Source organism: Orcinus orca, chromosome 6, assembly GCF_937001465.1.
Source record: "Orcinus orca chromosome 6, mOrcOrc1.1, whole genome shotgun sequence".
Taxonomy (NCBI): domain Eukaryota; kingdom Metazoa; phylum Chordata; class Mammalia; order Artiodactyla; family Delphinidae; genus Orcinus; species Orcinus orca.
In genome coordinates this window covers 56,489,328-56,501,756 of record NC_064564.1, presented here as the reverse complement: position 1 = coordinate 56,501,756, position 12,429 = coordinate 56,489,328, and positions in this window count along the sequence as shown.

Genomic DNA, 12,429 nt, shown 5'->3' with positions numbered 1-12,429 from the left:
ATTGCACGCTGGTGAGAATGGCCATTATCAAAAAGTCTACAAACAATAAATGCTGGAAAGGGTGTGGTGAAAAGGGAACCCTCCTGCACTGTTGGTGGGAATGTAAATTGATACAACCACTATGGAAAACAGTATGGAGTTTCCTCAAAAAACTAAAAACAGAACTACCATATGACCCAGCAATACCACTACTGGGCATATACCCTGAGAAAACCATAATTGAAAAAGAGACATGCACCACAATGTTCACTGCAGCACTATTTACAACTGCCAGGACATGGAAGCAACCTAAGTGCCCGTCAACAGATGAACGGATAAAGAAGATGTGGCACATATATACGATGGAATATTACTCAGCCATAAAAAGAAACGAAATTGAGTTCTTTGTAGTAAGGTGGATGGACCTAGAGTCTGTCATACAGAGTGAAGTAAGTCAGAAAAACAAATACCGTATGCTAACACGTATATATGGAATCTAAAAGAAAAAAAAATGGTACTGATGAACCTAGTTGCAGGGCAGGAATAAAGAGGTAGACATAGAGAATGGACTTGAGGACTTAGGGTGGCAGGGGGAAGCTGGGGCAAAGTGAGAGTAGCATCGACCTATATACACTACTGAATGTAAAATAGTTGTCTGGTGGGAAGCAGCCACACAGCACAGGGAGATCAGCTTGGTGCTTTGCAATGACCTAGAGGGGTGGGATAGGGAGGATGGGAGGGAGGCTCAAGAGGGAGGGGATATGGGGACATATGGCTGATTCACTTTGTTGTGCAACAGAAACTAACACAGTATTGTGAAGCAATTATACTCCAATAAAAATCTATATAAAAAAAGAAAGTCTTACCAAGAAACAAACATTCAAGTGTACATCACATTACAATTAATTATCAGCAAAACAGGCGTTATGTACATCTTTCATATGTAGAACAACCAGAAGACTGTAATTCCATCAAGTGTGATTTATTTAAATAACAATTCAAATGCACGCTGTAGGTAAACCAGTGTAGCAATATGAAAATATAGAATTCCAAGAATATCCAGCAACCTAAACATGCATCTAATAACACAGAGTATTCTGTAATACTAAAAAAACACTGACTTTTAAGTTGGGATGATTTATTTGCACTTAAAAATACAATTTTTAAGATGACATCTGTTTTCAAAAATGTCATAATGTTAAAAACAGGCTACAGGAACTGATGTCTTCATGCTGAAAATTTAGATCTCATATCAGCATGAGCTTACACATCATAGATGATAACATTTTAATACAAAATCAGCAAACGAATACTCATTTGGGAACACAGTTTTGATATTAAAAATATCAGAAGTTCACAGTTTTCTTCTTCCTTCTAGACTTATATTGATAAAATGCTTTTATAGCTACAATCTATTTCACTTTCTAGTACCAGATCCAATGCCTACTTGATCAGCAGATGGATGCTACTAAACACGTTTATCTTACTTAGAACTCACACATCTTCAATTTCTAAAAACATTTTGCTCTTTAAAACTGTGACCGCTGGGAACAGGGAAGATCAAATGTAATGAGAAGAGAAAAAGTGAGATAAAATGCTGAAAATGTTTACTAATAAAACAATAAATTATAAACTATATACAGGTAGCCTTTATGATTCAACAGGAAACTATACATTGATTTGCAAAACGCTATGGCCTGTAACTAAAATCCCTCTACATGTTAAGGTAACATGAAGGGTTTTTAGGTGACCAGATCACTAGACAGGTTTGTGTGTTTTAAGGCAAAGAAAAACTTACCAAGTGAAGTACCTACAAAATAAATTTGCTTTGGAAATAAATCTCAGTAATAAAATAATACTTCTCACTTATTAAATATATATTTTGCCTTTACATATGATTTAGCAACTTACATCAAAAATTCGAGAGTTCTATGAACATCTGCAAATAAATATTTTAAAACACAAGTATATAAATGAATCAGCTGGTATTCATTCAGGTGTTTGGATGGCAGCAGTTAGCAAAGGAAAAAAATAATAAACTACTTAGTTATAAAATTTTCTCCTAACAGCATGAGAATGCAACATATTGTTGAGAATTAAGCAATTTTTCTGAACAGCACACATCAGTGAAATACATGTGTTCTCCTTCTGCAAATCTTAGTTACACAGAACCCAATGGTACTGTTTTCTTTTTTTTTTTTTTAAATTAATTAATTAATTTATTTTTGGCTGTGTTGGGACTTCGTTTCTGTGCGAGGGCTTTCTCTAGTTGCGGCAAGCGAGGGCCACTCTTCATCGCGGTGCGCGGGCCTCTCACTATCGCGTCCTCTCTTGTTGCGGAGCACAGGCTCCAGATACGCAGGCTCAGTAATTGTGGCTCACGGGCCTAGTTGCCCCGCGGCATGTGGGATCTTCCCAGACCAGGGCTCGAACCTGTGTCCCCTGCATTGGCAGGCAGATTCTCAACCACTGCGCCACCAGAGAAGCCCGGTACTGTTTTCTTAAGCCATTAAATTAATAGCCTAAGATTTATAATGCTTGCCATAATCTCTCTTTTCATGTAAATTATTTTCTTAAAGCACTATATAGAAAGCAGTTGTCTACTATGAAGAATAAAATCACTTCCGGAAAAAAATGGAGTAACTAATGAAAAAATTTTAAACTCATTTACTATACCCAAACTTGCCACCTGGACACTTAGCTTCAATAAAGATAAGAATGAATTAAAACATCTGTATGACTCCAAAGCAGAAAGTGTCATCCCTTCAAAATGCAGAAGACCTTCCGGCATTTCAAAATAATAGAATTCCTTTAAAACTGAAATAAGCAATATTCTTTAACACGTTCATTTTATCCAATTTCTCTGGCGTTCAGTTCTGTTACACTGAGACCAACTTTCTTTCCCCTAAGTGATACTACACAGGCTACCAATAATTAAAACTAATTTACTAAAATATATTAAGTAGCAATAAAACAAAAGCTCCCACTGAGATATACCAGCATCCCTTATATTAGTCATTTAAATTATGTGTGTCTAAGAACTATTGGATTAACATACAAGGTATATTGTATACTAATATGCCTCAAAGTTTTACTTAATGAAGGTATTAAAGTACCTTGAGTTTTCCTATTAAATATCCAATCTGTAGGCACTGGTATGCATTTTTTATTAGCAAATAACAGTGAGGTGGCTGCTTTGATTTGCCCATGCAGAGTCGTGTTATAGTATTACTACAGTGTAATTTACACATCTGTAAACTGGACAGAATGAGGGTTGAACTTCCTTTGAAGCTAGATCCACATAGTCCTTCAGAGATGGACCAGGCCAAGAATCCACTCAGCCTTCTCAATCTACTCAATAGTCCCTGCATCACTTCTTTTTGTGGTTATGAAGTTATAAACAGACTGGAATGGACTTTAACATCATCATGGTCAGACAGCAATTGCTCGACATAGAAGATATTTCCCCCGTGCTAAATTCTGGTGTGTACTTTTCATTACATTTCAAGTTCTACATTCTGAGGTAACTAAATCTAAGGGATGTAAGGACAAAACTACCGACAATGAGAAGCAGAAACAGGGTTTCACAACAAGCAATCGAATAACATAAAGAAAAAATATGTAAATAATTGGTCTGGGGGATGGGAAATGCGAGAAAACCCTGTGCTCCTTCTGAGAGAACAATATAAAGCATTGTCTATTTAATATTTGTAAGCTGTTTTCTATCTACCTACCTATTGACCTATCTATGTGTCAGATCAAGAAATGTCTAGACATTTAAAATATGTCAATTATATGTATGCATATCACTTAGGTATCATATACATTAAAATATCAATAATAGGCAGCAAAAGATAAATATATAACTTCAAATAAACCATCTGCCAAATTATTCTCTAAGTGGGTAACTAGTGCCTAAAAATCTTTAAAGACGATACTGGCCTAGCTGAGTCAATGGTGAAACATTGATAATATAAAGGGATTGAAAAGGTCACCCACATTTTCAGAATAATGTTCATCTTAAAAAATATTTTAATCATAAAATCTACTAACATCTCAAAGGTGAGAGTCACTTCCTCTACAACTCTAAGAGTTTGTGCTGTTACATCTCAAAAAGTGAGGAATGTCTGTAAAATCAGATTTAAATAATAATCTTAAAAATAAGATCTCTCAAGTCTAGTATATAAGGAGCTGGGGGGGGAGAATAATAATGTTCAAACATGCCAATGATCAACGATATGTGCAGAATAAACATGATCAAACAAAAGTTTATGGGGACTTAAACAGAAAAAGCAAACCTCAGAGATATATATTTGAACCATGATTGACAATGCAACTATGGTGATTAGGTGATCACAGTAGGCAGCAAGTAAAAGCCAGAACTCCAGGAAGCATGACATTGGGAGGCATATAGAAATGAATGTTCCCTGACTCTTAGCATCATTCCAACATGTGCCACTAGCCATGTTTCAAGTTCTCTATAGCCACATGTGGCCAGTGGCTACCATACTGGACAGAGCAGGACTGAAGGAGAAACAACACTGTTTAGCAGTTGGGGAGGATGGGATAATTTTCCAAGGACTTACCCGGCTGTCCAGTGGTTAAGACTCCAACTTCCAATGCAGGGGCGTGGGTTCAATCCCTGATCCGGGAACTTAGATCCCACAGGCCATGTGGTACAGCCAAAAAAAAAAAAAAAAAAAGATTTCCAAGATCCATTCCATGCCCTATGAATCACAAAATCTTAGGGCATCAGAACCACCACTGGAGTCTTCATTGACTCATTTTAGTTAAAGGCATTAGAATTTATGACTTATAAATGTGGATTAAATAACTAGGGAAAAAAGAGTAATATGAAAAAAATAATGAAGAATTAATCAGAATAATGCCAGAAATTTTTCCCGTTGATCACAAAGACCTTTTCAAAATAATTAGTTTTAACGTCCACAGGAAGAAAAATCTCTATTCGAAAACATCGATAGATTCACTTTAAAGGAATGGATGAGAAGTGAAATCATAATGAGTATTAATAAAAGGGGCTATTAGTGGCTAACACAATGTAACTACCTCTAAAAGCAGTTTCAAAAGAAGAAAAGCTCACTTTTCTTTGAAAGGCGGTAACTTTCTTCTTTACGCACATCCCACTGATTTGGAAACCTGATCAAAGACTCACAGTGACCTCAAAGTTCAACTATAAGGTTTCCAGGCCAGGTAAGAATGATAGTCACATAGCTCTGCTAAACTTACTCCTTTGCAAAAGAAATGGTTATACTCTTATATTGTTTCAATGATTAAAAATCTTTGATGCTGATTAATCTGCAATTTACCTCCCTATAGCTTCTACTCACTTGTAGTAAAGACATAGCATCAATGAACTTCCTTTTCCTATATAACGTGGGATGTTCTTATATCCAGGAGAAGCACAGAAATATTAAGATATAAGTTCATATAAGAGCTGATATAGCTAATCTTCCATTAACTGTCAAGTGGAAATCATGCCTTCTTTGTCACCAACACCACAAAGCTTAACCTCTACTTGAGTCTTAAGTTTACACAGAACCAATCAGAACTCTGGCTCTTCATTTAAAAAAAAGGTAATTAGGGCTTCCCTGGTGGCGCAGTGGTTTAGAGTCCGCCTGCCGATGCAGGGGAGACGGGCTCGTGCCCCGGCCCGGGAGGATCCCACATGCCGCGAAGCGGCTGGGCCCGTGAACCATGGCCGCTGAGCCTGCGCGTCCGGAGCCTGTGCTCCGCAACGGGAGAGGCCACAACAGTGAGAGGCCTGCGTACCGCAAAAAAAGAAAGGTAATTATACCAAGAACTACACAAATTGCACAAACTGTCAGATATATTGGCAGACCAACTCCTTCACATATGCCCCTCAAAACAGCAGATAAAACATTGTCACTTCAGTACTCATTCTTCACAGAACACCCTGAATCACAGAATAACTCTAAAAATGCAATATTAGCTGATGTCACAATAAACTAGTGCTGCCATGGTATCTTGAACATGGCAGGAAACAGATGAATATTTGTAGCATTAATGATATTACAACATTTAGGAGGAGACCTTCAAGATGGCGGAGGAAGGAGACGTGGAGATCACCTTCCTCTCCACAAATACATCAGAAATACAACTACATGTGAAACAACGCCTACAGAACACCTACTGAACACTGGCAGAAGACCTCAGACCTCCCAAAAGGCAAGAAACTCCCCACGTACCTGGGTAGGGCAAAAGGAAAAACAGAGACAAAAGAATAGGGACGGGACCTGCACTAGTGGGAGAGAGCTGTGAAGGAGGAAAGGTTTCTACACACCAGGAAGCCCCGTCGCGGGCGGAAACTGCGGGTGGCGTGGCGGAAGCTTCGGAGCCGCTGAGGAGAGCGCAGCAACAGGGGTGCGGAGGGCAAAGCGGAGAGATTCCCGCACAGAGGATCGGTGCCGACCAGCACTCACCAGCCCGAGAGGCTTGTCTGCTCACCTGCCGGGGCGGGCGGGGCTGGGAACTGAGGCTCGGGCTTCGGTCGGAGCGCAGGGAGAGGTCTGGGGTTGGCGGCGTGAACACAGCCTGAAGGGGTTAGTGCACCACGGCTAGCCGGGAGGGAGTCCGGGAAAAAGTCTGGACCTGCCGAAGAGGCAAGAGACTTTTTCTTGCCTCTTTGTTTCCTGGTGCGTGAGGAGAGGGGATTAAGAGCGCCGCCTAAACGAGCTCCAGAGACAGGCGCGAGCCGCGGCTCTCAGCGTGGACCCCAGAGACGGGCAGGAGACGCTAAGGTTTTTTTGCAGCCACCAAGAAGCCTGTGTGCGAACACAGGTCACTATCCACACCTCCCTCCCGGGAGCCTGTACAGCCTGCCACTGCCAGGGTCCTGGGATCCAGGGACAACTTCCCCGGGAGAACACAAGGCGTGCCTCAGGCTGTTGCAATATCATGGTGGCCTCTGCTGCCGCAGGCCCGCCCCACACTCCGTACCCCTCCCACCCCTGGCCTGAGTGAGCCAGAGCCCCCGAATCAGCTGCTCCTTTAACCCTGTCCTGTCTGAGTGGGTACAGATGTCCTCAGGCGACCTACATGCAGAAGCGGGGCCAAATCCACAGCTGAACCCCAGAAGCTGTGCGAACAAAGAAGAGAAAGGGAAATCTCTCCCAGCAGCCTCAGGAGCAGCAGATTAAATCTCCACAATCAACTTGATGAACCCTGCACCTGTGGAATACCTGAATAGACAATGAATCATCCCAAAATTGAGGCGGTGGGCTTTCAGAGCAACGATATATTTTATTCCTTTTTCTCTTTTTGTGAGTGTGTATGTATATGCTTCTTTGTGTGATTTTCTCTGTATACCTTTACTTTTACCATTTGTCCAAGGGTTCTGCCTATCCGTGTTTTATTTATTTATTTATTTTTTGGTTGCTCTCTTCATTCTTTCTTTATTACTTTTTAATTTTTTAATAATTTTTTATATTAATAACCTTATTTTACTTTATTTTTTCCTTTCTTTCTTTCTTTTTTTCTGCCTTTCCTAATTCTAAGCCATGTGGCTGACAGGGTCTTGGTGCTCCGGCCGTGAGTCAGGCCTCTGCCTCTGAGGTAGGAGAGCAGAATTCTGGACATTGGTTCACCAGAGACATACCGGCTCCATGTAATATTAAAGGCGAAAGCCCTCCCAGAGATCTCCGTCTCAACGCTAAGACCCAGCTCCACACAACGACCAGCAAACTACAGTGCTGGACACCCTATGCCAAAACAACTAGCAAGACAGGAACACAACCCCACCCATTGGCAGAGAGGCTGCCTAAAATCATAATAAGGTCACAGACACCCCAAAACACACCACCAGACGCGGTCCTGCCCACAAGAAAGACAAGATACAGACTCGGCCTCCAGAACACAGGCACCAGTCCCCTCCACCAGGAAGCATACACAACCCACTGAACCAAACATAGCCACTGGGGGCAGACACCAAACACAACGGGAAGTACAAACATGCAGGCTGTGAAAAGGAGACCCCAAACACAGTAAGTGAAGCAAAATGAGAAGACAGAGAAACACACAGCAGATGAAGGAACAAGGGAAAAACCCACCAGACCTAACAAATGAAGAGGAAATAGGCAGTCTACCTGAAAAAGAATTCAGCATAATGATAGTAAAGATGATCCAAAATCTTGGAAATAGAATAGACAAAATGCAAGAAACATTTAACAAGGACCTAGAAGAACTAAAGATGAAACAAACAATGATGAACAACACAATAAATGAAATTAAAAATTCTCTAGAAGGAAACAATAGCAGAATAACTGAGGCAAAAGAATGGATAAGTGAACTGGAAGATAAAATAGTAGAAATAACTACTGCAGAGCAGAATAAAGAAAAAAGAATGAAAAGAATTGAGGACAGTTTCAGAGACCACTGGGACAACATTAAATGCACCAACATTCGAATTATAGGAGTCCCAGAAGAAGAAGAGAAAAAGAAAGGGACTGAGAAAATATATGAAGAGATTATAGTTGAAAACTTCCCTAATATGGGAAAGTAAATAGTTAATCAAGTCCAGGAAGCACAGAGAGTCCCATTCAGGATAAATCCAAGGAGAAACACGCCAAGACACATATTAATCAAACTATCAAAAATCAAATACAAAAAAAAAATATTAAAAGCAGCAAGGGAAAAACAACAAATAACATACAAGGGAATCCCCATAAGGTCAACAGCTGATCTTTCAGCAGAAACTCTGCAAGCCAGAAGGGAGTGGCAGGACATATTTAAAGTGATGAAAGGCAAAAACCTACAACCAAGATTACTCTACCCAGCAAGGATCTCATTCAGATTCGACAGAGAAATTAAAACCTTTACAGACAAGCAAAAGCTATGAGAAATCAGCACGACCAAGCCAGCTTTACAACAAATGCTAAAGGAACTTCTCTAGGCAGGAAACACAAGAGAAGGAAAAGACCAACAATAACAAACCCAAAACAATTGAGAAAATGGTAATAGGAACATACATATCGATAATTACCTTAAATGGATTAAATGCTGCAACCAAAAGATATAGCCTGGCTGAATGGATACAAAAACAAGACCCATATATATGTGGTCTACATAAGACCCATTTCAGACCTAGGGATGGAAAAAGATATTCCATGCAAATGTAAATCAAAAGAAAGCTGGAGTAGCAATTCTCATACCAGACAAAATAGACTTTAAAATAAAGACTACTACAAGAGACAAAGAAGGACAATACATAATGATCAAGATATCAATCCAAGAAGAAGATATAACAATTGTAAATATTTATGCACCCAACGTAGGAGCATCTCAATACATAAGGCAAATGCTAACAGCCATAAAAGGGGAAATTAACAGTAACACAATCATAGTAGGGGATTTTAACACCCCATTTTCACCAATGGACAGATCAACCAAAATGAAAATAAATAAGGAAACACAAGCTTTAAATGATACGTTACACAAGATGGACTTAACTGATATTTATAGGACGTTCCATCCAAAAACAGAATACACTTTCTTCTCAAGTGCTCATGGAACATTCTCCAGGATAGATCATATCTTGGGTCACACATCAAGCCTTGGTACATTTAAGAAAATTGAAATCGTATCAAGTATCTTTTCCAACCACAACACTATGAGACTAGATATCAACAGCAAGAAAAAATCTGTAAAAAATACAAACACATGGAGGCTAAACAATACACTAGTAAATAACCAAGAGATCACTGAAGAAACCGAAGAGGAAATCAAAAAATACCTAGAAACAAATGACAATGAAAACACAACAACCCAAAACCTATGGGATGCAGTAAAAGCAGTTCTTAGAGGGAAGTCTATAGCAATACAGTCCTACCTCAAGAAACAAGAAACATCTCAAATAAACAACCTAACCTTACACCTAAAGCAATTAGAGAAAGAAGAACAAAAAAACCCCGAAGTTAGCCAAAGGAAAGAACTCATAAAGATCAGATCAGAAATAAATGAAAAAGAAATGAAGGAAACAATAGCAAAGATCAATAAAACTAAAACCTGGTTCCTTGAGGAAATAAACAAAATTGATAAACCATTAGCAAGACTCATCAAGAAAAAAACGGAAGACTCAAATCAATAGAATTAGAAATGAAAAAGGAGAAGTAACAACTGACACTGCAGAAATACAAAGGATCATGAGAGATTACTACAAGCAACTATATGCCAATAAAATGGACAACCATGAAGAAATGGACAAATTCTTGGAAAGGTACAATTTTCCAAGAGTGAACCAGGAAGAATTAGAAAATATAAACAGACCTATCACAAGTAATGAAATTGAAACTGTAATTAAAAATCTTCCAACAAACAAAAGTCCAGGACCAGGTGGCTTCACAGGCAAATTCTATCAAACATTTAAAAAAGAGCTAACACCAGTCCTTCTCAAACTCATCCAAAATATAGCAGAGGGAGAAACACTCCCAAATTCATTCTATGAAGCCACAATCACCCTGATACCAACACAAGACAAAGGTGTCACAAAGAAAGAAAACTACAGGCCAATATCACTGATGAACATAGATGCAAAAATCCTCAACAAAATACTAGCAAACAGAATCCAACAGCACATTAAAAGGATCATACACCATGATCAAGTGGGGTTTATCCGAGGAATGCAAGGATTCTTCAATATACGTGAATCAATCAATGTGATACACCATATTAACAAACTGAAGGATAAAAACCATATGATCAACTCAATAGATGCAGAAAAAGCTTTTGACAAAATTCAACACCCATTTGTGATAAAAAACCCTCCAGAAAGTAGGCATAGAGGGAACTTACCTCAACATAATAAAGGCCATATATGACAAACCCACAGCCAACATTGTTCTCAATGGTGAAAAACTGAAACCATTTCCACTAAGATCAGGAACAAGACAAGGTTGCCCACTCTCACCACTCTTATTCAACATAGTATGGAAGTTTTAGCCACAGCAATCAGAGAAGAAAAGGAAATAAAAGGAATCCAAATCGGAACAGAAGAAGTAAAGCTGTCACTGTTTGCAGATGACATGACACTGTACATAGAGAATCCTAAGGACGCTACCAGAAAACTACATGAGCTAATCAATGAATTTGGTAAAGTAGCAGGATACAAAATTAATGCTCAGAAATCTCTTTCATTCCTACACACTAATGATGAAAAATCTGAAAGTGAAATTAAGAAAACACTCCCATTTACCACTGCAACAAAAAGAATAAAATACCTAGGAATAAACCTACTTAAGGAGACAAAGACCTGCATGCAGAAAACTATAAGACACTGATGAAAGAAATTAAAGATGATACAAACAGATGGAGAGATATACCATGTTCTTGGATTGGAAGAATCAACATTGTGAAAATGACTAAACGACTCAAAGCAATCTACAGATTCAATGCAATCCCTATCAAACTACCAATGGCATTTTTCACAGAACTAGAACAAAATATTTCACAATATGTATGGAAACACAAAAGACCCTTAATAGCCAAAGCAATCTTGAGAAAGAAAAGTGAGCTGGAGGAATCAGGCTCCCTGACTTCAGACTCTACTACAAAGCTACAGTAATCAAGATAGTATGGTACTGGTGCAAAAACAGAAATATAAATCAATGGAACAGGATAGAAAGCCCAGAGATAAAGCCACGCACATATGGTCACCTTATTTTTGATAAAGGAGGCAAGAATATACAATGGAGAAAATACAGCCTCTTCAATAAGTGGTGCTGGGAAAACTAGACAGCTACATGTAAAAGAATGAAATTAGAACACTCCCTAACACCATACACAAAAATAAACTCAAAATGGATTAAAGACCTAAATGTAAGGCCAGACAGTATCAAACTCGTAGAGGAAAACATAGGCAGAACACTCTATGACATAAATCACAGCAAGACCCACCTCCTAGAGAAATGGAAAAACAAAAATCAACAAATGGGACCTAATGAAACTTTACAGCTTTTGCACAGCAAAGGAAACCATAAACAAGATGAAAAGACAACCCTCAGAATGGGAGAAAATATTTGCAAATGAAGCAACTGACAAAGGATTAATCTCCAAAATTTACAAGCAGCTCATGCAGCTCAATATCAAAAAAACAAACAACCCAATCCAAAAATGGGCAGAAGACCTAAATAGACATTTCTCCAAAGAAGATACACAGATTGCCAACAGACACATGAAAGCATGCTCAGCATCACTAATCATTAGAGAAATGCAAATCAAAACTACAACGAGGGGGGGCTTCCCTGGTGGCGCAGTGGTTGAGAGTCCGCCTGCTGATGCAGGGGACATGGGTTCGTGCCCCGGTCCGGGAAGATCCCACATGCCACAGAGCAGCTGGGCCCGTAAACCTGTTCCTCCGGAGCCTGTGCTCCGCAACAGGAGAGGTCACAACAGAGAGGCTCGCATACCGCAAAAAAA